Source organism: Microcebus murinus, chromosome 21, assembly GCF_040939455.1.
Source record: "Microcebus murinus isolate Inina chromosome 21, M.murinus_Inina_mat1.0, whole genome shotgun sequence".
In the NCBI taxonomy this organism is placed as follows: domain Eukaryota; kingdom Metazoa; phylum Chordata; class Mammalia; order Primates; family Cheirogaleidae; genus Microcebus; species Microcebus murinus.
The window spans coordinates 15,927,425-15,950,365 of record NC_134124.1 but is presented as its reverse complement, the minus strand read 5'-3'; the positions used below and the strand labels follow the sequence as shown (position 1 = coordinate 15,950,365).

The following is a 22,941-nucleotide window of genomic DNA, read 5'->3' as shown; positions in this document are numbered from 1 at the left end:
AAAATTCCTCAGGAGGATACATCTTTAACCTAGGCCACAGACAACCTTGTCCTGAAGATGGGTTTAGAATCCCAAATTACAGTATTTCCACCGTGAGCAGCAGCAGAAACAACAAAGAGATGAGACCTCAAGAACATTGGATGATCAAAAGATCAGATAAAAACCATAAAAGAAATGGGAAAGGAAGGACATTAATATTAAAACATAAGCCGGGCGCGGTGGCTCACGCCTGTAATCCTAGCACTCTGGGAGGCTGAGGCGGGCAGATTGCTCGAGGTCAAGAGTTCGAAACCAGCCTGAGCAAGAGTGAGACCCCGTCTCTACTATAAATAGAAAGAAATTAATTGGCCAACTAATATATATATAAAATAAGCCGGGCATGGTGGCGCATGCCTGTAGTCCCAGCTACTTGGGAGGCTGAGGCAGCAGGATTGCTTGAGCCCAGGAGTTTGAGGTTGCTGTGAGCTAGGCTGACGCCACGGCACTCACTCTAGCCTGTGCAACAAAGCAAGACTCTGTCTCAAAAACAAACAAACAAAAAAAAAAAACATAGAGGCCAGGCAGGCTGGCTCACGCCTGTAATCCTAGCACTCTGGGAAGCCAAAGTGGAAAGCTGGATTAAAGCCAGGAGTTCAAGACCAGCCTGGCAGTAGTGAGACCCCCCCCATCTTTGCAAAATATAAGAAAAATTATCCAGGCATCATGGTGCATGCCTGTAGTCTCGTCTACTCAGAAGGCTGAGGCAGGAGAATTGCATGAGCCCAGGAGTCTAAAGTTGCAGTGAGCTATGATGATGCCACTGCACTACAGCCCAGGCAAGAGAGAGACCCTGTCTAAAAAACAAAATTTTTAAATGTGACCTATACAATTTTTTAAAAGCACCAAATAGAATTTACAGAAATTAAAAATTTATTCTTTGAAATTAAAAACTGAATGGGCCGGGCGCGGTGGCTCACGCCTGTAATCCTAGCACTCTGGGAGGCCGAGGCGGGCGGATTGCTCAAGGTCAGGAGTTCAAAACCAGCCTGAGCGAGACCCCGTCTCTACCATAAAAATAGAAAGAAATTAATTGGCCAACTAATATATATATATATATAAAAATCAGCCGGGCATGGTGGCTTGTGCCTGTAGTCCCAGCTACTCGGGAGGCTGAGGCAGGAGGATCGCTTGAGCCCAGGAGTTTGAGGTTGCTGTGAGCTAGGCTGATGCCACGGCACTCACTCTAGCCTAGGCAAGAAAGCGAGACTCTGTCTCAAAAAAAAAAAAAAAAATTAAAAAAAAAAACAAAAAACAAAAAACCTGAATGGACAGATATGTTCAAGAAAAAGAAATAGTAAAGAGGGAGAGAGATCTAAAGAAATGACCCATACTGCTAAACAGAGAGAGAAAAACAGGAAAAACATGAGAGAGAATTGGAAGGACATAGATAGTGAAAGAATAAGGCCTGTGTAACCAGAGTAGTTCCAGAAGGCAAGAATGAAAAGAGTGAGGAAAGGCGATATTTGAAGACATAAGGTCCAGAATTTATAAAAGACATGAATATGTAGATCCAGGAAGTATTAATAAAAGTCCCAGCCGGGTGTGGTGGTTCACGCCTGTAATCCTAGCACTCTGGGAAGCCAAGGTGGGTGGATTGCTCTAGGTCGGGAGTTCAAAACCAGCCTGAGGCCGGGCGCTGTGGCTCACGCCTGTAATCCTAGCTCTTGGGAGGCCGAGGCGGGCGGATTGCTCAAGGTCAGGAGTTCAAAACCAGCCTGAGCAAGAGCAAGACCCCGTCTCTACTATAAATAGAAAGAAATTAATTGGCCAACTGATATATATAAAAAATTAGCCGGTCATGGTGGCGCATGCCTGTAGTCCCAGCTACTCGGGAGGCTGAGGCAGAAGGATCGCTGGAGCCCAGTAGTTTGAGGTTGCTGTGAGCTAGGCTGACGCCACGGCACTCACTCTAGCCTGGACAACAAAGTGAGACTCTGTCTCAAAAAAAAAAAAAAAAAAACCAGCCTGAGCAAGACCTCATCTCTACTAAAAATAGAAAGAAATTAATTGACCAACTAAAAATATATATACAAAAAATTAACCGGGCATGGTGGTGCATGCCTGTAGTCCCAGCTACTTGGGATCCTCTTGACGCAGGAGGATCACTTGAGCCTACGAGTTTGAGGTTACTGTGAGCTAGGCTGATGCCATGGCACTCACTCTAGCCTGGGCAACAAAGTGAGACTCTGTCTCAAAAAATAAAATAAAATAAAAGTCCCAAGCAGGATAAGCTTTTTTTTTTTTTTAATCCACATTTAACCAACTTGAGGAGTAATTGTAGAACCTTGAAGGCCTAGAGTATTTTCTTCTTACAGTCCTGTTCCCAGGAAACTGCTGCAGAATGTGTTCCTCCAAAACAAAGAAATAAATCAAAAAAGAGGAAGATACAGGTTATTGGTGACCAAACACTGAAGAGGGGAAAGGCAATCCCCAGGATGGGTGAAGGGAAATCTTAGGGTCGACTGCTGGCTCCCTAGGAATGGGATGGAAGAGAGTATCAAGGGAGGCCTAATGGTATTTGAGACTTTTTTAAATTAAACTTTTTATTTTGAGATCATCATAGATTTGCATGCAGTAATAATACAGAGAAGTCCATGTAACCTTTACCCGGTTTCCCACAGGGTAACACTTGCAAAACGATAGTACAATATCACAACCAGCACATTGACATTGATGCAGTGAAGACACAGAACAATTCCATCACCACGTGCCACATGTTGCCTTTTCATCCTCTTCGCTCCAGCCCCCATCCCATCCTTAATCCCTAGCAACCGTGAATCTGTTTTCCATTTCTACAATCCTGTCCTTTCAAGAATGTCAGGTAAATGCAATCATACGGTATAGAACCTTTTAGGACTGGCTTTATTCAATCATCATAATTCCCTGAGACTCCTATAAGTTGTGTGTATCAGTAACTATAGTTCTTTCCCTTTTATTGCTGAGTATTTATGATGTTTTGTTTGTTTTAAAAAAAATCTGAAGCAAATATGGCAAAAATGTTAAAATTAAACAAAGCTAGGAGGTAAGTACGTGGGTTATTGTTGTACTGTTCTTTGTTATTTTCTGGATGGTTACAATACTTGATAATATTTAGTGTGGCACACATCCCATGCAAGCTTGTACTCAGGTTATTTGCGGCTATGCTCATTTTCCTGGCTAGACACTAAGCTCTTGGAGGCAAGATGTGTACCTACTCACCTTGTATCCTCCTCTGTGCCTCACGATGCCAATGATTAATACATATTTGTGCCCAGCCTGCTGGCTCATGCCTGTAACCCCATCACTTTGGGAGAATGAGGCTGGAGGATTGCTTGAGGACAGGAGTTCCAGACCAGCCAGAGCAACATAGTGAGACCCGTCTCTATAACATACACACACACACACACACACACACACACACACACACACACACACAGTAAAAAATAGCTGGTGTCATGCTCCTTTAGCCCAGCTATTTGGGAGGCTGAGGCAGGCAGATTATATGAGCCCAGGAGTTCGAAACCTGGGCAGCATAGTGAGACCCCTGTCTCCACTAAAAATACAAAAATTAGCCAGGTGTGGTAGCACATGCCTGTAGTTCTAGGTACTGCAGAGGCTGAGGCAGGAGGATCACCTGAGCCTAGGAGTTTAAGGCTGCAGTGAGCTATGATCACACCCCTGTATTGCAGCCTTGGCAATAGAGTAAGATCCTGCCTTCTAAAATAAGCAAAAAAATTAAATTTTAAAAATTAGAAATAAATAAAAAAATATATTTACTAAATAAATAGTTCTTGTGGATGGATATATTAGTAGTTGCTGAAGTTTCTGTCTTGGGCCACAAGCATTGACCCATGGATCAAATGGTATGCAAACTGGATGTTTGGGGATGACAGGGTTGTTCAGAAGAAAAAGGGCCCAGAAAAATCCTGGGACAAACCTGTCTGGTGCACAGCTCTGTTCCAGTTCCGGGAGCACTTCTGCTGTGTGCTGATCTGTCCCTGGCCTGAGTCACAACATTTACTACCTTGTGCACACCTTCTCTAGAAAGATCCCCACAGACAGGAAAGCTATTCAGGTTCCACAACTCAGAATTGTTGCTAAGTAAACAAAGTCATAAGTAATACTTTACAGAGAACTGCTAAAGACTTAAAATAGCATTACTTTGCACTTAGGTTAATTGCATTCTAGATCTCTAAGCAGGCCTGGCAAAATTTCTCTGTAGCAGCATTTTGTTATCCCTTAGTTTATAGCCTATGTAATGAAAAGACATACATTTTTATTCCTTTAAAAATATCATACCCTGATTTGATCATTACACATTGTATACAAGTGTAAAAATGTCACATATGCCCCCAAAATATGTACAACTATCACATATCAATTTTTAAAATAGCATGAAAAAATAAACTACTCACTACTGATTTTTTTTTGAGACAGGGTCTCACTATGTTGCCCAGTCTAGCTCAGAATGGGTTAAAAGATCCTCCCACTATAGCTAGGATTATAGGCATGCCTCCACACTCAGCTTACTAGTCAATTTTAAAAATAAAAAATATATATATTATACAACAATAAAAAGGAACAAAGAGCCAGGTGCAGTGAGGCATGCCTCTAATCCTAGCACTTTGGGAGGCTGAGGTGGGAGGATCGCCAAGTGTTCAAGACCGGCCTAAGCAACATAGTGAGATCCTGTCTCTAAAAAAAAAAAATTATCCAGGTACGGTGGCTTGCATCTGTAATCCCAACTGTTTGGGAAGCTGAGGCAGGAGGATTCCTTGAGCCCCAGGAGTTTGAGGTTGCAGTGAACTATGATGACACTGCACTCTAGCCCAGACCACAGAGAGAGACCCCGTCTCAAAAGAAAGAAAGAAATAAAGGGAATGAACCCCCCTTCCTCCTCAGTCTACCCAACATGAAGATGACAAGGATGAAGACCTTCATGATGATCCACTTAATGAATACTAAATATATTTTCAGGGCTGAGTGTGGTGGCTCACGCCTGTAATCCTAGCACTGTGGGAGGCTGAGGCGTGAGGATTGTTTGAGCTCAGGAGTTCGAGCCCAGTCTGAGCAAGAGTGAGACCCTGTCTCTACCAAAAATTAGCCGAGCATGGTGGCGCATGCCTATAGTTCCAGTTACTAGGGAGGCTGAGGCAGAAGGATTGCTTGAGCCCAGGAGTTTGAGGTTGCTGTGAGCTAGGCTGATGCCACGGCTCTCTAGCCCTGGGCAACAGAGTGAGACTCTGTCTCAAAACAAAAACAAAAACAAAAAAACAACAGCATATATATATATATATATATTTTTTTTTTTCTCTTCCTTAATATTTTCTTAGTAACACTTTCTTTTCTCTAGCTGGCTTTATTGTAAGAATACAATGTATAACACATATGCCATGCCAATATATGAATTAATCTGCTGTTTACATTATCAGTAAGGCTTCCAGCAAACAGTAGGCTATTAATAGTTAAGTTTTTGAGAAGTCAAAACTTACCCATGGATTTTCAACTGCCTGGGGGGGGGGGGTCAGCGTCCCTAACCCCCATGTTGTTCAAGGGCCAACTGTACTGATATGTGCTGCGACATGAATGAATCTTAAAAAAACATCATGCTAAGTGAAAAAAGACAGCCACAAAAACCCACATATTTTATGATTCTATTTATATGAAATGTCCAGAATAGGTAATATATAGAGGCAGAAAGTAGGTTAGTTGTTGCCTAGGGGTGAAGGGTAGGGAATTGGGGTGTGGGGCTGATGGGTGCAGGATTTCTTAGTGGATTGATGAAAATGTTCTAAATTGATTGTGGTGATGGTGGCACAAGTCTATGAATATACTAAAAACCATTGATTTGTACACTTTAAACGGGAAAATTATATGATGTGAATTATATCTCAATGAAGCTGTTAGCAAAAAAAATATTGTACAATACAAAATTCTGGCAAGGATGTGAAGAAACTGTATCTCTCATACACTGCTGGTGGGAATGTGAAATAGTACAAACACTCCAGAAAATCATTTGTCAGTTTCTTTAAAAACGAAACATACTTACCATACAACTAGGTAATTGTGCCCCTGTGCATCTAACTGAGAGAAAGAAAACTTTGTTCACACAAAAGCCATGAATATTCATAGAAGCTTTATTTGTAACATTCAAAAACTGGCAACAACTAAAATGTCCTTTAATAGATGAATGGTTAAACAAACTGTGGTGCATCCATACCACTGAAAAATCAGAAATAAAAAGGAATGAATTCTTTTTTTTTTTTTTTCCGGCATATTATAGGGGTACAGATTTTAAGGTTTCAGTAAATGCCCTTCCCCCCCAGGAATGAATTCTTGATACACAGTAACAATTTGGATGACTCTCAAGAGAATGATGTTGTGTTTTGGGGGGATGGGAAGTCTCAAAGGTTACATACTGTGTGATTCTACATAGTAACATTGAAAATTATAGAGACAGAGAACAGATTAGTGGCTGCCTGGTTAGGGATGTGGATGGAGAGTGGATGGGTGTGACTTTAGAGGAACACCAAAAGAGAGCTCTGTGGTGATAGACTAGTTCTGTACCTTTTTCTTTTCTTTCTTTCTTTTTTTTTGAGATAGGTTCTTGTGCTCTGTTGCCCAGGCTGGGATGCAGTGATGGGAACACAGCTCACTGCAGCCTTGAACTCCTAGGCTCAAGCAATCCTCCTGCTTCAGCCTCCCGAGTAGCTGGGACTACAAGTGCGTGCCACCATGTCTGACTAATTTTTCTTATTTTTTATATAGATGGAGTCTGGCCATGTTGCTCAGGCTGGTCTTCAACTCCTGGCCTCAAGCAATCCTCCCACCTCAGTTTACCCAAGTGCTGGGATTATAGGCATGAGCCACCACACCTGGCAAGTTCTGTGTCTTAATTGACATGGTGGTTACACAAATCTACCATATAATAAAATTGAATTGAACAATCATATACATATATTATACCAATGCCTATTTCCTTTTTTTGATATTGTGTGATATTTAAATAAGATGTAACCACTGGAGGAACTTGGGTAAGGGGTTCACAGGCCCTCTCTGTACTATCCTTGCAACTTCATGTTGATCTATAATTATTTCAAAATAAAAATTTAAAAACAAACAAAATATTATCCAGATGCTCCTCGATTTACAATGAAGTTACATCCTAATAAACTCATTGTAAGTTGAAAATTTCATAAGTAAAAAATGCATTTAATACACTCAACCTACTGAACAACATGGCTTAGCCTAGCTTACCTTAAAGATGCTCAGGACACTTATATTAGCACATAGTTGGGTAAAATCATGTAACACAAAGCCTATTTTATAATAATAAAGTGTTTGATATCTCATATAATTTGACTATTGTGCTGAAAGTGAAAAATAGAATGGTTGTACGAATGCATATTGGTTTCATACCATCTTACAGTTGAAAAACCATAAGTCGGGGACTGTCTGTATAGCTTAAATTATCCACCATCTTTGCAACACTCTCAAGACAAAGACAGCTTAGAAGCCTGGGAGAACCGGTTAGGTGCCCTTGTTCCATTTCCTTGCCTGGTCTGATAAGGAGGCTTGTCCCAGAGAACACACTTGGGAAAATATGGCTTTCCTTAATGCGAGTCAGGTGCCTGCCCAGCACTGGAAAAAGAATCTGAACAGTCCAGTCCATGTTCAATCTCGAGATCTCCTTGCTGCCTCGTGATAGGCAATTATGAACTAAAACCAGTCTGGCGCATAGTTGGTACTAACAAAATATTGAATGTTCTCTAGTTAATGCTTCTGCAGCAAGCTCTTGCTTCTGACTCTAGGATAGGTTGAAACTGAGTCAATTCTCTTCTCCTTCTGTCTCTTCTGTTCTGCCCACCCTGGCACAAGGGGATTTGGGCATTCACACATTCATTCAACAAGTGTTTGGAGCAACATGCCAAGCATTTTGCTGGATTCTGAGGATACAAAGTTCAAGACAAAATGGCTCTACAATAAGGATAGATACTCAAAATATCTCGTTATTTGCTCTGCGTTTCACTCCACTAAAGGCAGGAGTACCTAAACTAAAACACTATGTACAATTATTATGTGTCAATTAAAAACAAAACAAAAACTTAAAAAACAACACCAACAAACCTCATATGGACATCCTGATCATTTCAACCCTTTCGAGACAGAGGAGGTAACAAAGGGAATGATACTCCAAACCTAATTCTGACCAGTCAGAAGAGATGAACGAAGAAACGGAACTAAGCAGATCCTTGGGGAAAGTGAAACCAGCATCTGAAAGTTCTTTCAGAAGACACCATGTCCGGGCAGAAAAGCTGAGCATCCCTCAGCGGCCTACCTCAGGCTTTGTGTGGGGCCGACTGAAACAGCTAAGGGTAAAAAAGGAAGTAAGACCTCTGGTCTCAGACTCTAGGATGGTTCATGAAAGGCTGTCAGCGGTGAAGTTCAAGCATCATGGGAGCAAAAGACCCCACGGAAGAATAAAGGGGGGAACAGAGTGGCCACATGAGGACCTGGCTCATGAGCTGGTCTACAAAGATGCGTGCAGTAGTCAGAGGGGAGAGTCCTGTGCAAAGGGCTTCCAGAACCCTAAACCCAGAAGGATCTGGAATTGACAAAACTATAAGGATAAGCTCCAAAGCTGTGTCCCTACCATCACTTCTAAGTATATTTTAAGATTCGCGTTCAGAAAAAGCAAGAGAGAGGCGCACTATTGGATGGCTTTGATTTCCTCTTTTTATCTCTAAAGACTGATTGTGACAGGCACTGTGAGGATTAGGAGCCCAGGCCCTGCAGCCAGAAAAAAAAACTGATTTTCAATTCTGAGTCTGCAATCAACTGGCTGGCTTTCCTAGGATATTTATATAAGGTTTGTTATGAGATTTCATAAAATAATCTATATGAAATGTTCCACAGAGTGCCTGCTATCTGGTAAGCTCTCAATAATAGTAGCTGTTGTTTTTTTTGTTACTATTATTGTTACATTGGAAAGGGTAGCATTACCACCGATCGGATGTGTGAAGAAGTTGTCTGAGGACGCTTGGCCCATCTAGATGCGATGCATTCAGGCACATGGCAAAGACAGCTAATCACGACAACAATGATAAGTAATAAGAACTATACATCAGAGCCTGCCTGAGAATGCAACTAACAGCACAGAAATAGAACTGAGAGATTGGGAGAGAGACTGAGCCCTGATGACATTACTCAATCCAGGCATGACAGAGACCAATTCCCTTTGGTTTTTAATTTTAATTTTTTTTACTTTAGCTAATACATTTTCATTCACCAACCCATTTTGACCTAAGCCACTCTGAGTTGGGTTTTTGCTACTTGATTGAAACAAGTGGTTTGGTAGCCCTTGGAAAGGGAAACAGAGATCCCTTGGAGTCAGCATAGGTTAATTAAAAAAACAAACAGGTCCTTCCAGACTATCCTCATTCCCTAGTGAAGGTCAACTAGATCAATAGATCAAAGGAATGCCATAGTCCAGAGTACCTGGACCAGCAGGTGTAGCCAGTCTCTCATGACATCCTTACAAATAAGGAATAAGATGCAGTGCTGGAGGCTGGAGGCAGGGCAGGAGATACAACAGTAATATGGACCAAAACCTCAAAAACTGATTAAACTACTCAATGCAAAAAAAGTGTCAATCAACATATAAAGGAATGCTCAACATCATTAATCACCAGAGAATTGCAAATTAAAACCACAATGAGATACCACCTTACTCCTGTCAGAATGGCCATTATTAAAAAGTTAAAAAAAAAATAGATACTGGTGTGGATGCAGAGAGAAATGAATGATTATACACTATTGGTGGGACTGCAAATTGGTACCACCTCTATGGAAAACAGTATGGCAATTCCTCAAAGAAATAAATGTAGACCTACAATTTGACCCAGCAACCCCACTACTGGGTATCTACCCAAAGGAAAGGAAGTTATCTTATCAAAAAGACATTTGCACTCAAATGTTTACTGCACCACAATTCACAGTTGCAAAGATGTGGAATCAACCTAACTGCCCATCAACTCATGAGTGCTTTAAGAAAATGTTATATATATATACCATGGAGTACTACTTAGCCATAAAAAGGGATGAAATGATGTCTTTTGTAGCAATGGGGATAGAAGAGGAGACCATTATTCTAAGTGAAGTATCTCAGGAATGGAAAAACAAACACCATATGTACTCTCTAATAATTGGAAGCTAATTGATGGGCATACACAGGCACAAAGAGATGTAAAGGTCTTTGTAACTCAAGGAGTGGAGGGGTAAAAACTTACCTGTCGGGTACAATGAACATTATTCTGGTGATTGGCAAACTAAAAGCCCTGACTTAAGCATTATAGAAGGTATCCATGTAACAAAATCATTTGTATCCCCATACAAAAATAAGTTAAAAAAAAAAAAGAGTGTCAATCAGTGTCAACCTCTGGGCTCTGCCCTTTTTATTAAGGATAGCCATTCATTCTTCTGGTGCTTTCCATTTCTAGGACCACTTGGGTCTAAATCTCCTGTACTAGTACAACAGCCTCCTGCCTGGATGGATGCACAGCACCAGAGTGAAGTGGTCTTTTAAAAACACAAAATTGCGGCCAAGTCCGGTGGCTCACACCTATAATCCTAGCACTCTGGGAGGCCAAGGCAGGAGGATTGCTTGAGTTCAGGAGTTCAAGACCAGCCTGAGCAAGAGCGAGACCCTGTCTCTACTATAAATAGAAAAGAAATTAGCCAAACAACTAAAAATAGAAAAAATTAGCCGGGCACAGTGGCGCATGCCTGTAGTCCCAGCTACCCGGGAGCTAGGCTGATGCCATAGCACTCACCCGGGCAAGAGTGAGACTCTGTCTCAAAAAAAAAAAAAAAAAAAAAAGTTTAAAAAAACCCCCACAAAATTGGTCACCTTACTTCTCTGCTCAAAACCCAGACAACTTTTCCCTGACTTCCATCACCCTCCTAAAGAACCACTCCTTTTCTCCCCGATAATTATTTTGTTTATTCTGCTTGTTTTATTACTCAATGATACATTCAATATCTCATTGTAGTTTTAACGTGCATTTTCCTAATGACTAATGATCGGGCATATTTTTCCAAGTGTGCTTATTTCCTACCCATGTATTTTCTTTGGACAACATTTTAAAATTTTTCTTTTAATTATGAAAGAGGCTCTCACTCATTCTAAAACTAGACGAACAATACAGAAACATAAAGAGCTAATAGTCCCCACCACTAACTCCTCAACACACACAGGTAACCAGAGGTCCGTAAGCATAACCAGGAGTGCTTATTAAACATGCAGATTCTTGTTCCTACTCTTGAAGATTCTGATTTAGTAAGTCAGGAGTGGAGCATTTTAACAAAACCTCTAGGGGATTCTGAAGCAAACTGTCTGCAGATCATTTCTTGAGAAATCCTGCTCTTACTCTTGGCCAAAAGGAATAAAGGCAGTGGATATAGAGGAGGAAAAACACGGAAGGGGCGCATGGCTGCCTTCGAATAAGGAAGAGTTTTGCCTGAAATAGCGAGCATGATTCCCCTGTATTGTGCTGTGGAGTGCTTCAAGTTTGGAACCTAAAAGTCAAGTTAGAAAAAGAAAATCCTAATTTTTTAGAAACTACTGTGAAACAAAATAGAGACACAGAGCCAGGAAGGAAGAAACTTGCCAGCGTCACCGTGCTTGCAAAATATAGGCCTTCTCTGGGTTGAGAAATGACTAATTACAACTGAGGTGGAAAGAGGGCAAGCAACAACCGCCTCCCCCCAATATACACATTCTCTCTTTCTCTCTCCTAGGAAAAACTCCCCTTTATAAATACATAGAGAGGAATGTAATCCCCTAGACAGGTGGTATGTGTCTTAACCGAAATTAAACAGCAGCTATTTGCCCCTAGCCATATTTCCTTGGCTCAATTTGGAAGGCCTAAAGAGTTCTTCCAAAAGAGAAAGGACACAAAACAGTGTTTTTTAAAAAGCAGTTCTTTTCATAGATAAATGGGCCCTGCCCACATTCTGCCCTCCCAAGCTTGGATCCATAGATTTAAAGTTCTTAAGACTGCCCATAAACAGGCAATAGACTTTGGGCAATCAAGCCGTACAAATGCCATTTTGCTTCTGTTGCAGCACCCCAAAACACAATCCTCCCCTCATTAGTTAAATAAAAAGCCATTGATTTGATCTAGAGCAGAATCAACCAAGGCACTGTTTACCACAGTAATCCGCTGACACAAGCGGATGTGAGCCAGCTGCCCCGGCAGCTCCTGTCCCTGGCAGACGCTCAGCTGAGCCTCCACTGCAGGGCAAGGCTGGGTGTTGCCCAGGTCCCAGTTCGTGTCCTCTTTCCTCTGGCTCCATTCGAAAGGGGCAAGTGAAGCCCAGCCCAAACAGTCCTTGTTACAATATCTGGTAATTTCTACTTTCAGCATTCTACCTTAGGTCAAATACTGAGTGTAGGGTACTGCTTTGCTGCACCCTTATTTAAGATACTATCACCAAGGCATGTGCTGTGGTTTGCAAGTCATCCTAGGGTTGACTTTATATTTTCATGTTTATAATTGTTAAGATTTTTGTTTTATTTTGTTTCAGATATTGCCCTATTTCTTCCAGCTCATCACCCTTTCTTAACTGACGCAGCTTTGATTCACTGGGTTTTATGCATTAGCACTTTTTTTTGAATTGATGCATAAAAGATATACATAGTTTCAGAGTACATGTGATAATTTAATATATTCATAAAATTTGTAAAGATCAAATCCGTGTACTTGGGCTATCCACCACCTTAAATATTTGTCTTTTTCTTTATTCTAAGACCAAATTCTTCTCTTCTAGTTATTTGGAAACAGACAACAGATTATTATAAATTATAGTCACCCTATAGTTTATGTAAACCATATTTTTAATATTTATTTACACATATTACATAATAAGCCCTATGGTTTATGTAAACTATGGTCAGCACTTTTATTGAGCATCTACTATGAGCCAGGCACTGGGCGTTACATTCATTTTTTTTTTTTTGAGACAGAGTCTCACTCTGTTGCCTGGTTTGAGTGCCGTGGCGTCAGCCTAGCTCACAGCAACCTCAAACCTGGGCTCAAGCAATCCTCCTGCCTCAGCCTCCTGAGTAGCTGGGACTACAGGCATGTGCCACCATGCCCGGCTAATTTTTTCTATATATTTTAGTTGGCCACTTAATTTCTTTCTATTTTTAGTAGAGACGGAGTCTGGCTCTTGCTCAGGCTGGTTTCAAACTCCTGACCTTGAGCGATCCACCCGCCTCGGCCTCCCAGAGTGCTGGGATTACAGGCGTGAGTCACCGTGTCAGGCCTACATTCATTCTACATTCATTCTTTTTTTTTTTTTTTAATTTTTTTTTATTTTGGCATATTATGGGGGTACAGATTTTAAGGTTTCAATAAATGCCCATTTCCCCCCCCCAAAAGTCTGAGTCTCCAGCATGACCATCCCCCAGATGGTGCACATCTCACTCATTATGTATGTATATACCCGCCTCCCTCCCCCCTCCCACCTGCCCAATACCCTATTACTGTAGTACCTATGTGTCCACTTAGGTGCTACTCAGTTAATACCAGTTTGCTGGAGAATATATCTGGTGCTTGTTTTTCCATTCTTGGGATACTTCACTTCTTAAAGTCTGACGACAGCCTGGAGGAAGAGGCAGACCATCGTAACCTCATTCTACAAATAAAACTGGGCCTCGAAGAGGTTAAACTGCGTGTCCTGGATCCCACAGCCAGCAGGGTCAGGACACTGCCTGGACTCACAGCAGGTACTCCTCCACCAGCTGCCTCCCTTCAAAGGGGCAAAGAAACTGCTCTGAAACGCCCCGACTGAGCGCCAGCCAGCAGTCATTCCCTCCCGCAGGGATTCCTGTGAAATCCCAAACTGGGCACACGGAATGTGCGCGCCCCTCTATGGAGAGCGGGCACAGCTTTCTAAGGGGCGGGGACCTCCCGAAGCTTAAGTACCAGGGCCTGGCCAGGCGCGGTGGCTCATGCCTGTAATCCTAGCACTCTGGGAGGCCGAGGCGGGCGGATTGCTCGAGGTCAGGAGTTGGAAACCAGCCTGAGCAAGAGCGAGACCCCGTCTCTACTAAAAATAGAAAGAAATTAATTGGCCAACTAATATATAGAGAAAAAATTAGCCGAGCATGGTGGCGCATGCCTGTAGCCCCAGCTACTCGGGAGGCTGAGGCAGGAGGATTGCTTGAGCTCAGGAGTGTGAGGTTGCTGTGAGCTAGGCTGACACCACGGCACTCACTCTAGCCTGGACAACAAAGTGAGACTCTGCCACAAACAAACAAAAAAAGAACCAGTGCCTGGGCACGCTGTCCACTGTCCGTTGCCCTCGAAGTTCCTGGCGCCCAGGAGGGGGGCGCTCTGGCCTCCAGGCCCAGCTTTGGCGTTACGTTTCTGAGGGCCCTTGGCCAAGACACCGCACCTTATTGAGTGCGGATTTCTATTCTCTTTCCCCCGTCCTTGACTGTTCACTCATTATTATATTTTGCGTGGCAAGGATTCTTTACCATTGTTTGTATTTTTCCGTCATTTTAGTGTGTGAATTCTTATTAAAATCTGCCTCAAATCCTGCATGGAAGCGGGCAGAGATAAACAGACACAAAGGATAATAATTTTTTCTAGCCCAGCTTACCTCCCCGCGTCTGTTTCCCACCTGCAAAACGGTTGGGTCGCACGGATCAGGTGGCTCACATTCCCAGAAGGCTCACAACACGCAGCTAGGGGACCGGAGCTCGCGCATCCCGCCCTTGGCTGCCCCACTCCCTCCTCCGAGCCGCGCGGCGGCTGTCTGCGCAGCCCTCCGCAGCCCCGCCTGCCCGCCCGCCCCGCCGGCCGGCGACTCACCGCGCCAGGTGCCCGCCGGCGCTCGCGCAAGCAGCTCGGCCCGGCCCGGCGCAGCGGGGCGACAGGGGCGCGGCGCCGCGTCCCACCCGGCGGCTGTGCCAAGCGAGGGCGCGGGCGGGCGCGGCTCTGCCCACGCCGCTGCGTGCGTGCGCGCGCCGCGCGGCGGTGGCGGGGCTCCAGCCTTTGTTGATTGTCCTTCTGGAGCCAGGTGGTTTTCCGCTCGCGGCTGGGGAGCCAGCCCGGCCGGCCGGGGAGCGGTGCCCTGGCTGGCGGCCAGCGCGGAGCACTGCGGGCCGGCTTCCGCGCCGCGCCCCGCACCCTCCCACCTGCGGGCGCCAGTTAAGCCGCCTTCTCCTGGCACCCCGAAAACAGGGGCCAGCACTCAGGCCACCCCGTGGGCATGCTGACCCGGTATCACTGGGTGTGTGTGCTCCTGCTCCAGTCCCCGAACTCTAGGCTTGGGCCTTGATTTAATTCTGAGTTCCCGCCCAGGTTCCCAGGGGCTCTCCGCACAACCTGAGCAAGTTGGCCACTCTCCTCTTCTGTGGCATGAAGGTGTTGTCCATTCTCTCACGCTACGTGAGGGACACACTGTTCTGGGCACTGAGGATTCAGCAGTTAACACGACAAAGTCCCCGCCCTCTCTGGCTCCTGTCCTGGACATTGAATACACAAATGAAAGTGATAATTGCTATGAAACGTATGGAAAGTTTCATATCAGGGCAACCAAACTTTGTTTGTGAGGTCAGGAATGGACTAGATGACCTTTTATCATCCCGCCAGTTCTACCTTTTATTCTTATTCTCATTATTAAAGATTGTTATTATTTATTATTACTACTGGTGGTAGTCGTATTGCTTACTTAGTGCCAGGTACCAACTCAACATTTTACTTATATTGCCTCCTTTATCTCATCCACAACTTCTCTAAGAGATGGGTATGATTATTATTTTCTTCATTTTAGAGGGAGAAACTAAGCCTCCAGAGATGAAAATAACTTGCCCACCATCACAACTGCTGAGTGGCAGGGCCAGTATTCAAATTCTGACTGTGTGTGGCCTCAGGGTGCTTAGCCACTGCTCCACACCCATAAAATATATAAAGACCAGAATAGCACAGTATCTTGAATGTGACAGATGAGGACAATTGAAGGAGACAGGGGTGATTTAGCCCGTAGAAGAGAAAAGCAAGGGAGGTTGAGAGCTTTTCTAAAAGAGCAGTCCTGTAGATTAGGCTTTACCTGTCGCTAGGATACGGAAAGCTACGAGGAGACATATTACAATTCAATATGTAAGTGTTCCAAGGTGAGCAGGTCTATGCAGACCTACTCCCAACAGCCAAGGAAGCTGACAGGCCAAAGAAAGAGGCTGACAAATCTAGTTTCTCAGAAAGAAACATTTAATAGGGACTTAGGAACAGAAGCCATGTGTCTGGCAGCAGTGAGAGAGTGAGTATCCTGCCACTAAAATAAGTAAGCATTCAAGCAGGGAGGCTTACCAGGGGGTGCTTCAAGAAGAGTCAGGTAAAAGTTAAAGACTGAATGCGGATCTCTGAGGTTCCCTCCAATTCTGGCATTTGATCTACTCTAACCCATTGCTAGAGACATTGAGTCGTAGAGTGGTTAAGTGGCTTGTCCAGAGTCACCTGGGAAGTGAAGAGCAGGTGTCAAAACCAAGTCTGATTCCTAGACAGACGTCCTAATTGTTTGGGGGTGAGGGTCTTGTGAGTGTCAACACCTCTGCTCATGCTCCTGTAAAGTATGTGTGTGTCTGTGCCGTTCGCTTGGGAGTGTGAAATCATCTGCTTCACATGTTTTACTTTGCACTTCTAATGTGTGCCCTTCCTCCTTGCTTGTGTTGGGTATTCTGTGTTTTCACATACAAGCATCAATACCCCCTGGACAATTGCTGCATTTCATGTATTTATTTGGTAATTTAAGGAGACAGAAATAAGCTGGATAATATTGTCATTTGAAATGGATGTTTCTTTGATTCTGTTTTAGAAAATTTGTGTTATTCTGAGTGAGATTTCTAATGCACTGGCAATAATTCCTCCATCTCTCATCCTGGTCACAAATATTTTGATGAGCAGCAATCTACTTGTCAACTTCAGAAGAGACATTCTTTTCTCGATGCTCTGGAGAGCTACTTGTTTGTTTTTGACTGAAAACCTCTAACAAAGGAATCCAATTGCCATTTGGGATTGATTTCTAGAACATTAACAAAGAAATAGACATTCACTTGTCTCCAGTGACACTAAACCAAAGATAAAAAGAGTCCCCTTTCACTTCTACCTTCAGCAGAGTGATCAATTTTTAAATTTTAGCTATTTTTTGAAAAGAAAATACATTCTCCTTGTTTAAAATTCAAAAGTATACTGTCAGGGTTATGATCTTTGGATTCTGCCCAGTGCCTGGAATAATGCCTTGTATATAGTAGGTGCTGAATAAGTGTTTGCTGAATGGGTGGATGAGTGAGTATGAATTAAGAAATTGTGGGAGGCAGAGAAAGAGGTGGATTAGGGTGGGGCAGCAGTCATTCAAGAGTCCAGAGAGCAATCGATCATATCCCTGGTATTTCTTCTTTTGCCTGAGGTGCACAGGCCTTGAAGGGAGCCCAGACAGAGCTCTCAGACCAGTTGCAAATTTGACCATGACTTTATTCAGATATCTTTACTAAAAGCAGCAGCATGAAACTCTTTGGGATTGAGAATTACCTAAAGACTATGTACTAACCAGAGTCGTTGGTTGCAAGCAACAAAAACTGATTCTAGTTAACTGAAGCAGAAAAAGAATTTATTGGGAGGCTGGGCGTGGTGGCTCATGTCTGACATCCCAGTACTTTGGAAGGCTCAAGCAGGAAGATCACTTGAGGCCAGGAATTCAAGACGAGCCTAAGCAACATAGCGAGCCCTTGTCTGTACACAAAGTGGAAAAATTAGCTGGGTGTGGTGGCACACCTATAGTCCCAACTACTTACGAGGCTGAGGCAGGAGGATTGCTTGTGCCCAGGAGTTAGAGGCTGCAGTGAGCTATGGTGATGCCACTGCACTCTAGCCTGGGCAACAGGCGAGACCCTGTTAAGGAAGGGAGGAAGGGAGTATGGGGGAGCTCAAATAATTGATAGAAAGGCTAGAAAACCAGGCAAGGCATATAGGCAGGGACCACAGAAGGCCAGGTGGCCAGATCCATGGAGGAAACCACACCACAGGAAGGATGCTTCTTCTGGACACTGGCAATACCACTGGCCCTACCACTCAGGCTGTGACCCTGGGGATTGGATGCCATAGTTGACTCATTTGTCATCACCTCTACCAGATACAGGATGCCACCACCACCAAAATTCACTAAAATTTACTGAATAAATTTTACACACTGCCTGATTCTCTTCAATCCTCTCTCCGGAATCACAATCCAAGGGTGACTGGCTGATTGACTCTGAGGGGTCCCAAGTAGTCAGCAATCAGGGAAAGCTGGTACCAGGGCCTTTGGCTTCCTTCAGTGAGATCCAGGGCTCTGCTTCACACAATAGCCTGTTTCCCAAATGCAAAAGGACAATCTGGAGGCTGAGAAACCAGGCAACTGACAAATGTCCACTATGCAGTCACCTTCTAATAATTTGTAGAATTATTACAAATTTGTAGGCCAAAAACTGAAAGAATTAAAGAATAGAATCTGTATAACAGGCTTAGTACAGCAACTGAGCTGAACTCTTAAAACCTGAAGAGTTGTTACATTTGTTACTCAACATTTTATTTTTTTTTGAGAAAGAGTCTCACTTTGTCGCCCAGGCTAGAATGAGTGCCATGGCGTCAGCCTAGCTCACAGCAACCTCCAACTCCTGGGCTCAAGCGATCCTGTTGCCTCAGCCTTCCGAGTAGCTGGGACTACAGGCATGCGCCACCATGCCCCGCTAATTTTTTCTATATCTATTAGTTGGCCAATTAATTTCTTTCTATCTGTAGTAGAGATGGGGGTCTCACTCTTGCTCAGGTTGGTTTCGAACTCCTGAACTCAAGCGATCCACCCGCCTCGGCCTCCCAGAGTGCTAGGATTACAGGCGTGAGCCACTTCGCCTGGCGTTACTCAACATTTTAAAGTGTCAGCTAATCAAAGAACTTCTTTACAGCACTGATACTTTCTTCTATGCCTTTCCCTTGCTTTCTCATTGGACTCATTTGCAATTGCAGAGTTAAGCAAAGGAAGTTTGAGAAGAAAGAAGTAACTTGTCAAATGTGTACTTAGCATCACAAGAGGGGCTGTGCCTTGGGTTAAATCCAATTTATTTTTCTGATAAATTTAAAAAAACTGCCTAGCTATTTTAGAGTCTTAGTTTTGGCATCATACCTATTTTTACATTCAACTTTGTAAAATCCACCGCTTTTTCTACAGTAATAATAAAAAATAGGTGCTACTTACTGAATGCCTAATACATGGCAGTAATGTTTTATAGATTATTTATAATCCTAACAATAATCCTATATGATAGATATTAATTACATTTTACAGATGAAGAAATTGAAATTCAGAGAGATTAAGTAACTTGTCCAAGGTTACATGGCTCACAGGTAACTGGGGTTTGGAGCCAAGTCTATCTGTATACCATACTGTCTCTTGTGTGGTTGCTTTCTCCAAAGAGTTCCATCATCACTTTTTTTAAAAAAATTATTCAACTGAGTCTAGAATGTAAGGGGTCTTTGTTTGTTTTTGATATAGAGTCTCACTTATTGCCCATGGTAGAATGCAGTGGTGTCATCATAGTTCACTGCAACCTGAAATGCCTGGGTTCAAATGATCCTCCTGCCTCAGCCTCCCAAGTAGCTGGGACAACAGGCACACACCACCATGCCCAGCTAAGTTTTCTATTTTTTGTAGAGACGAGGTCTCACCGTGTTGCTCAGGCTGGTCTCAAACTCCTGGCCTCAAGCAATCCTCTCACCTTGGCCTTCCAAAGTGATAAAATAACAGGCATGAGCCTGGAATGTAAGTTTAGAGAATTATTTCGTCTGTCTTCTGAGATATTAACTTGTCAGAAAGACAAGTCAAAAAATTATTGGTTGCTGTGTCTCTAGCAAAACTTTTATCAGATAGCAGCCTAGTTTAGTAACCTCATTAGTGGTGTATAATAATTTTTATAATAAGAGTGTCTGTTTTATTGAGCCCATAATCTAGACACTCTGCTAGATGGCTCTAAAATATAAGCATTACCATCTTCTTTTTACAAATGAGAAACTTTAAATTTATTGAGATTTACAAACTTGTAGCAGAACTGTAACTGGTGTCTGGGCAGTGTAGCTGCAATGCCTGAATTTTTTCCAGTATGTCATATCCACTCTGGGCCTGTTTTATTATACAACTTGTATTGAAAAACACCACTTATATCTCTTCTGTTTCCCTCTCTTCCTTGTTTCCAATGCTTTCATCCAGGTTCCCAGATATAATAATGCTTCTTTACAGACAGCTATCTCTTCCCTATCAGGTTTTCTGGCTCCCTCTTCCCACAAGCAAGGCTGATTCCATGGCTAGGGAAGAGAAAGTATAAGGCGAGCCTGAAACAAAACTTATTATGCCAAAAATAAAGAAAATGTCAATGAATCAAGGAGACATGTTGAAAGAATATAGAAACCAGAAGGAAACAGGAGTCAGCTTGAAGGGGCTTCCACTGGCCAAATCTGAGATAATTTAATCATCAAAGTATTAGGTCATTAAGTATGAAATTTCTAATTTTGAATCAAGGTGACTTCTAGGACCCCCCCCCTCTCTTGGGGCCCCAGAACCTCATCCAAAAAAAATTTTTTTTTTAAATCAAAAGTATAGTTCATTATATCTCAAACAAGAAGCAGTACAATTAATCTATAGGCACAGTTTTGCCATCTTGACAGTAGCTTGTTTATGCCAGCAGCAAAGAAGCCTGGAGAGCAAGTGGCGACAAAATCGCAAAAGGCATTTTCCACAGCTTGTTGAGAAGTGAATATTTTTCCTTGCAAGAAGTGGTCCAAAGCCTGGAAGAAGTAGTAGTCAGTTGGCACACGGTCTGGTAAATACGGTGGATGACAGAGAGTTTCCAAACGCAGCCTCTGTAGTTTGACAGCGTTGTTTGTGCCACATGTTGTCAAGTGTTGTCTCGCAAGAGGACTGTCCTGTCTCTATTAACCAATCTCTGCTGCTTGATTGCAAGCATCCTCATCATTTTGTGCAGTTGGTTGCAGTAGACATCACTGTAATCAATTGAGCAGGTGTCATGAAGCTGTAGTGGACAATACGAGCACTGGGCCACCAGACACCATTAGCTTTTTTCAAATCAACATTCGGTTTTGGACTGCATTTCAGCACTTCATCTTTATCTAACCATTGGGCCACTTTCGGTTGTCAAAAAGAATCCATTTTCATCACATGAAACAACGCCGACTAGAAACGGATCACCTTTGTGTCGTGTCAGCAAAGAAAGGCAAGCTTGGAGACGATTTCTCCTCTGACATTTGTTTAATTCATGAGGAACCCATCTATCTGGCTTCTTTACCTTGCTGATTTGTTTCAAAGGGTCCAATATTGTTGGAATGGTAATGTCAAACCTTGCTGCTAATTCACATGTAGGTTGAGATAGATTCATTTCCACTACAGCTATCAGCTCATTATTATCCATCTTGGTCTCAGGTCGCCCATGTGGCTCATTTTCAAGATTAAAATCACCAGAATGGAACTTCTCAAACCATCAACATAATGTGTGTTTATTAGCCACATCCTTCCCAAATACTTCATTGGTATTTCGAGCTGTCTGTGCTGCATTGGTTCCATGATGGAACTCATATTTGAAAATAACACGAATTTTTGACTTATCCATGGTTTCATAAAAATTGCTCTAAAAAATTTTTGAAAGATAAATCACAAGCCAAAACATGTGTTTGAAAGACTGGGATGTCTAATACATTCACAATAAAAATAAAACAAGAGGTGTCAAAGTGAAATGTCAGAGATAGCAACTATCAAACTTATTACTTAAGGAAATTAGACATTCATACTTAATAACCTAAACCAACATCAACTGTTTATAAACCATTGAGTAAAATAATAATTCACAAGTTCATCCTGATATAAATAACCAGATGAATATAGAAGAAATGGAGAATGAAAAGTTCTCACATCTCTTTACAGTAAAATGACTACTAATAAATATATTATAGAAGGAACAGTGTATTTAGAAAAACCTCAGTGGATGCCACAGTGAAAGTTTGGGGTATAACAGGGCATTTATATAACCTCAAAACATATTGCCACGCATTACTTATTAATTACAAAGGGAAATGGTCACTTTGCAGTGGAGCAACTTTGTTGACACTATGCTCACCAAAAGATAAAAGCTAGTATCATTGATATCGAGAGGCACTGGCGTAATGTGATTGCTGATATGATGCAAAGGAAAGGACACAATGTCACTTCAGAGGTATTCCTGCCAAAAAGCATAACCTGAATCTAATCCTGTGGAAACAAAACAAATGCAAATTAAAGGACATTTTACAGAATAACTGGCTTGTAGTTTCCAAAACTGTCAAGGTGAAGAAACATAAAGTCTGAAGATTCCAGATTGAAGAAAATTAAGAGTACAAGAAATAAGGTAATGTTTGATCCTGAATGGGATCCTGGACTGGAAAAATATATGTCATTACTGGAGCATTTGAAACTTGAATATGAACTATGGATTAGATAATATTATTCAATGTTGAATTTCTTGATTTTGATAAACTATCATAGTTATAAAGAGAATGTCCTTGTTATTATGATATATACACTGAAATATTTAATGTACAATGACATGATTATATGTATGTAATTAGAAGATATACACACACACATATACATATAAAATTAAAAGTGGGAAGTAAATGACATGCAGTTCTCAGTGAGACAATGGATTGATAGAAAAACCTGTAAGAATCGACTAGTAAGCAAACTGGAAATTTCACACACTAGAAGGACACTGAACTTTAAAGTTTATGTCCTAGCTCCCCTACTTAACTATCTTTGTGACTTAGGACAAGTTAA

General features: G+C 42.4%; 1 protein-coding gene across 2 annotated transcripts in view; it reads right to left on the bottom strand.

Moving 5' to 3' along the window:
• Positions 1-14,845, bottom strand: part of ARHGEF37 (Rho guanine nucleotide exchange factor 37) — a 50,756-nt gene extending 35,911 nt beyond the window's left edge. The window contains exon 1 of one of the 2 annotated variants that reach the window (XM_012741608.3): positions 14,692-14,845. The gene's annotated coding sequence lies outside the window, so the exon portion shown is untranslated. The remainder of the gene's footprint in view (positions 1-14,691) is intronic. The other variant, XM_012741611.3, reaches the window with a different exon arrangement.
• Positions 14,846-22,941: the final 8,096 nt, after the last annotated feature.